We start from the raw sequence: 7,152 nt of genomic DNA on the forward strand, positions 1-7,152 counted from the left end.
CCCCGCTGGTCATGCTTCCGCCGTGGTTTTTTGCCACCGGCAGCTAGACGCCGGCGCTCGCGCTGATGTGGCCGACCGGGGCCACCCCCCAGGGTCACTACCTGGTGGTCCCAGGGGCCCGAGCTGGCCAGTTGACCGAGGTCAACTGTGCTGACTGGGCAGGCCCCAGCCACTGACACACGGGCCCCGCCGCCTTTTCTAACTAAATTGTTTTAATAATTAAAACTAATTAGTTTAGCCAATTAGTCTATGACAGGTGGGGTCCAGTAGCTAATTAACCTAGATTAGTTAGTTTATTACACTGTTAGACTAACAGAGGCTGACATGTGGGTCCCGCTGGACCCACAGGCCAGGTTTGACCTGGTCAGCCGCCCTGCTGACTATTGACTTCTCTATGATGTCATGATAACATCATATTTCCTTTTCTGTTTTTTTTAAATAATTCCAGAATATTGTTTAAACTTTAAAAATTCATAGAAAATAAACCGTAACTCCGATGAAAATGTTTTCTATATGAAAGTTGCCCAGAAAAATCCAACAAATCTGAAAATGCGGTCCGTTCAGCTGTCACATGCCTCTAGCATGCTGAACATGGAACATTTCCCCTCCGGTCATCTGTGTGACACGGATCCGGAACCGGGAATACATTCCCGGTTGATTTCCCCCTTCACCTATATCGTGTAGCCATGCGTTAGGTCACTCCCGGCACAGCATATTGCCACGTTCTGCTTTGTGATGCTATGTTTGCTTTATATTTACTGTTTCTTCCCCCTCTTCTCTTCAGTAGACCCCGAGACCGATGCCGCCCCTGTGATCGACTACGTCGACGACGACCCCTCCTTGCCAGAGCAACCAGGCAAGCCCCCCCTTTGATCATCCCGATATCGCCCATTCCATTCTCTCATGCTTGCATTAGATTTTGCTACTGTTATTGATTGCTCCTATTCTGATGCATAGCCTGCTTTTGTATCTGCTGTTGTACCTTATCTGATTATCCTAAACTGCTTAGTATAGGTTGGTTAGTGATCCATCAGTGACCCCCACCTTGTCCTTGTTGCCCCTGCTTCATCATTGAAGACCCGATCAACGGGACTGAAGACCAGGCCCCGGCACCGCACATCAATTTCCCCTTAGTTGTTCGACACTGCTGGGTTACTATCGAGTGCCGAGGGTGAGACCTCTACAACACTTCTGATGTTAACCCTGTAGTGTAGCTATTCGGTCGTGGTCATCGAGGGTGATTCCACCTTAACCACTTCCGATATGACTCTGTCGTGCAACCCCTCAAGTGTGAACCTCGGGGGTGATTCCTCTTACGTTCACCTTGATGATTACATTGAGTGGAATTCTCCGGGGGTGATTCCTCGGGTTTTCCCCTTGATGTTTAAACACACAGTTACTATGGTTACTATGACTTTACACTGAACCATGTTACTAAAGACGGGTCGACCCTGAGGGGTGCCCGCGCGAGCATAATTGCGAGTGATGAGGAGTCGGGTTGACCTGGAAGGTGCCCGTGAGATAATTACGAGGCGTGGCTGGGCATTCTTAGCCCTTGCCGCAAGTCCTCGAGACGGGGCAACGGGGTCACATCTTTCGTGAGTCTCTGTTTGTTACCGCGCGTTTCTAATCCACTATGATTTGGATATTTGATCCGAGGGGCCTCTGGCCTGATAGCACTAACCATCACGTGGGCATAGTATGGGCGTTCTGCGTCGTATGCATCAGCCGAAGCTTAATAGACGCCAGCGACTGAGCGGCGCGCGCCGGGTTGGACTGGTAAGCACCTACATTTTTAAGGAGGTAGCTAGGTCTGCTCACCGGCCGCGTTCGCAACGTGCAGGAGTTTCCGGGGAGATGGCCCATGACCCCTGGGGGCATAGGTTTAGTCCGGCGTGCTGGCCTCTCTATTAAGCCTAGGTCGGGTTGCGGCGTATTGTTTGGCCGAGGCCGGGCATGACCCTGGAAAGTGTGTCCGGCCGAAGTTAAGCGAGCGTGGTGGGTAAGTTGGTGCACCCCTGCAGGGAAGAAAACATCTATCTATAGCCTGTCCTACGGTAACGGACACTTGGAGTTGTATCCCGATCGATACAACTAGAACTGGATACTCATGATGAGAAATGGATTGAGATGAGAAATGGATGGTGATGAGAAATGGATTGAGATGAGAAATGGATGGTGATGAGAATTGGATTGTGATGATGATTGGATAGTACGGCTCTGGGATTTCTTTCTCGTAGGGAGTCGAGAAAGGATCTCTGGCCGAGGTTGCTAATGCTACTACTACTTTACTTTATGCTACTCTACTCCCTCCTGTTTGCTGCAAGAGGGTGGTTTCCAGAAGATGCTAGTCTTCGATAGGACTAGGCCTTCTCTCTATTCTGGCATTTCTGCAGTCCAGTCCACATATACAGCCTTCCTTTGATAATGTTGCATCTGTAGTGTAGATCCTTGCTTGCGAGTACTTTGGATGAGTACTCACGGTTGCTTTGCTCCCTCTTTTTCCCCTTTTCCATTCTTCTCGAGTGACGCAACCAGATGACGGAGTCCAGGAGCCAGATGACACCTTTGACGACTGCTACTACCCCGAGGGTGCCTACTACCACGTGACGGAGACCGCGGATGACCAGGAGTAGTTAGGAGGCTCCCAGGCAGGAGGCCTTGCCTTTTCGATCGTAGATGCTTTTGTGCTAGCCTTCTTAAGGCACTTGTCTAACTCATGTCTGTACTCAGATATTGTTGCTTCCGCTGACTCTTGTGTTTTCGAGCTTATGTATTCGAGCCCTCGAGGCCCCTGGCTTGTAATATAAAGCTTGTATTATTTTAATTTGTGTCTAGAGTTGTGTTGTGATATCTTCCCGTGAGTCCTTGATCTTGATCGTACACATTTGCGTGTATGATTAGTGTACGATTGAATCGAGGGCGTCACATATACCCGGCGGCGCACTTGCAGTCGAGCGTCCTTGATTAGTTATGCTACCCGTCGTTCGACGCTGCCCTGTTGGACAGTGCCGTCGGTCCTGTCTGACGTCAGACTGGCCGGCGCACTTGTCGGCAATTTTTTTTGTAGAAAAGGAAATTAAGAACGTCGGTGTTATAATAAGCGACGGCAACAGTGCTTTAAAGTGCATAATAAATACATGTACATTTTTTTTAACATTCAGCAATACAGGAAAACAATTTGACGACTGCACAACTATAAATATGAAGATTTCAAATGTAAAGACAACGGCATGAAGACAACATAATAATCCAAATGTCATTCTCGACTTAAATATTCAAAATAGTAGTGTTTTCTTCATCACAAGATATGATAGTCGAAATAAATTTAAATATTATTTGAGCTTACAAAATTTTCTTGTATAAAATTTTTGCCACATTTATTTCTTCTTTGCAAGCCGGGTAACTTTGTCCTTCACATCGTTGAGCGTATTTCTCTCCGAAAAAATAAGCTGCGCAATCATTAAGTCTCTCGATTTATCAATTGACCCCTGTTAGAACTTCATATTAGTACAATTCAAATAGTATTACATAATGAATTTAATTGAATATAAGCATTTGAAATAAAACCAGACCTGAGAAAAATGGCTTGTCCATTTTTCACCGTTCCAATATTGAAAGCATCGAAGAACAAATATTCCACATGAATTGCTGGTCCGTACAAACAACGGTTCATAAGTTCGCATTTGAGGTAAGATATTAAAACAATATGAAAGTATTCACTCACCCGTCTTCTTGTTGTGGGATGTTATACGTTTTGATAGGCCAGGTAGACACATCCGGAAAATTCACAGCACCGCTCGCATTCGCATCACGTATGTCATATCCAAGTTGATTTTTCTGTTCATATACATGATAGCACGAAAAGAATTTAACATAGTTCAGTTACTAAATGACAATTTCAATATGCTCATGTAAATTTATGTCGTACCAGCTCCTTAACTTTTTCTGTAATTTCACTGTCAAGTTCGGGTCCCATCAAAGAATCAAGAACGTGGGACTCTTCCTTCAGGCGATGCATGACAACCGAAACCCAGTGGGTATTTCCCTTATTAAGAGGAATATAAAGCTACATCACAACGAAAATATGATGCAATCAACATATACTACTTATTATTTATATCCCATATATCCATACTTTAAGGCAATTGAACTTACCTTATCTTTTTTAAAATACTCATCGGTGCATCTATTCAAGGGTCCATTCTTCTTCGCCACAACTTCGTTGTCATTTTTTCCTCCCTGGATGTCCGGTCTAAATTCAAGTAACCAATTGACCAGCCAGGTCGGCATTATATGACGATCTTCACCAACAACTCCCAACAGATACGACGAATAAGCATTGATAACCTGAAAATAATTTAAATGATGTATAACAATTCCAATTTGCATTGAATGCTAATGGAAAACAGAACAATAACTTACATCACCGGTTAACCATTCATGGTCAAGAATCTTACAAGCCCTCTCTGCACTCAGACCTTCGTGCATGCCATCATTGAATATTTCCTTCTTTCTATGTTTTGCTGACCGCTGATAAGCACGAACAAACTTAACACTAGTTTTAATCACATCGTATTCTTCTTCAAAGACTTCTTTCTCGAATAGTTCTGCAATACATGATGGTAATATGTTAATAATTCAATGATAAGTAGTAATTACAGCTCGAAAATAATATGATAAAACTCACTTGCTTTTGCTGAACGCTTTGCATGCTTTGTAGGTATAACGGGAATATAAGGAGACTTTATAAGGTTTGATCATCTCCGCTTCCGTTTCCCTACACCCTTCTCCTGTACCTCATCTTCTCCAATACAATCTACCGATCCACGTGATGTGATTTCATCTGTTCCTAAAGATGTAACAGATTTCTCATCAGATACCTCAGGAACTTCGATAGGATCTTCTTCATCACCCTTGAAACTATCGAAATATTCAGGTGTGCAATAATAAGGTGTCTTCTCTTCAGAATCATTAATATCATCTTCATCATCCTCTTGCACATTCTTTTTTCCCGGTGTTTTGAAATTGTCCACGTCAGGATTATATACAAATTCCTTACGAGGTTTTCCACCATAGTTTCTACTTTCACTATTTTCACCATAGTCATTCTCTTCTTCTTTTTCACTATCACCGGCTTTGTAAAATACAGCGCTTTTGTTCAATTTCTCTATGACCCTTTGTGATTAAAAATTAGTTGTAATTAGTTATGTGACACATCGAAAACCATTGTGAACGGCAAAATCAGAAAACTTGTACCTGTGCGCATAGCTCCGGCATACGAAGCATATCCTTACGAATATGCTTCAGCTCAGTCAAAATCCGATCCATAATAGGGTTCTGGGTAGCTGAAGCCTCAGATGTACTCACGTATGTCCTCCTTCCAGTAATGTTAGACTTTCTCGTACTGGATTTCTTGTTCTTTTCAGCCTGTTCCATTCTTATTTTGTTTAAGCGGTACTCTTCAGTAATGGTGTCATCGATCTACAACATAAAGAATCATACAATCATATTTAATTAATAATTAACTGTAGAATTTAAATGGAAAAAATAAATATTTAACGTATTACCATTCCAACACCACGACCATTTTGAAAGTCGTACTTGTCTCTTTTCTCTGCTGCCGCTTCTGTCCAATTCCTCATCAGGGGCTCAACAATGCTAAAGGATCATACTTTGGACCGGTGCTTGGCTGCACCTTCTCCCAATATAGATACTGCAAAACAAACAAACAACCATTTAGCATGTGTTACACTATTATTACATAATACAACTATTTAATTTAAAAAATAAATCATACCTGCAGAAGTGCTAGGTTGCCACGTGGCCATTCCCTAACACGACCGGGCTGCAAGACCGTACCAATCTCCGACAAACAAAACCGCAAAGTGAATGCGTTCCAGTTGAACTTTTTTATCTGCCTGACATCTTGCACTAGTGCATAATAATTCTTCGGAATGTACTCATTAGACACTGGTGCAATTATAGTCCCTAACAGGACGAGAAATGCCATCTGAACAAATTCATCGTCCACGTTTTTATTTCTCACAATCTTCTCAATAAGATCATCAATCAATATTTTACCATTCTTCTTGTTAACAAAGCTAGCTGGAATTTTTTTTATTGCTTTGCGTTGGTCCATACTCAAAAAACTAGAAACATCAACTCCTTCATTCTTCAAACCAAATATAGCAAACACATCATCAGGCCTCAGTGAAATCAACCCTTTTTTTTCTGGCTGCCTCTTCCACCATTAATTTTTTACTACTAGGATTGTAACCTTGAATCATAAGCGCAAGGAAATTATCACGCATCTTGACCGAAGGTATTCGTAACATGCCCTCCATCTCCGTTTCGTAAAATGTAAATCGCTGACTTGATGTTAACTTATTAACAAGAGTAACCCATTTTTCTACAGAACATGCAATCACACCATAGATGTCCATACTGCATATAAAAATATCTATGTGACGTTGCACGTAGCTAATGTGTTATATAATGTTGAAAATTTTAAAATATATACCTGCCCGACGGTGACTACAGCGGGCGACGGCGATCACAGCGGCTGACGGCGGCGTCTGACGGCGTGTTCACAACCGGCGCTGACGGCGAGTGGTGACGTCGGCCGCTGACGACCGGCGCTGACGAAGGGTGGTGACATCGACTATTGCTGGGTGACGACGGGCGTTGACGGTGGGCGTTGACGACCGGCGCTGACGGCGGGTGGTGACGTCGACTAGTGCGGGCTGACGGCGGCGCGACGCTGTCTGGCGGGGAACAACAGTGTGGACAGCGGCAGGCGACGGGGATCAGATCGGGCGCGTCGTCGGCACGTACGACGCAAAAAGGGCATGCGCGACGTGATTGGGCGACGTGATTGGGCGACGTGCGCGGTTGTCGGGAATATTCCCTCGGATAGCGACGGCTCGTGCAGATATTGGGCAGATATTTTGCTGCGTCGGGCCCGCGGCGATTATTAAGTGGGCGACGGCCAGTCTATAATATTGAATATGTATTTATTTATTTATTTGTATAATTTTGTTATTTACTGTATTTTTTATAAATTTTGCACGAAAAACAAACATGTTTTGTGCCCAATTTTTTTCACGGGCCACAGTGACCATGCAGGGCACGCACGCAAAAATTTGCCGC

The sequence above is a fragment of the Triticum dicoccoides genome, chromosome 3A, assembly GCF_002162155.2.
Source record: "Triticum dicoccoides isolate Atlit2015 ecotype Zavitan chromosome 3A, WEW_v2.0, whole genome shotgun sequence".
Lineage (NCBI taxonomy): Eukaryota > Viridiplantae > Streptophyta > Magnoliopsida > Poales > Poaceae > Triticum > Triticum dicoccoides.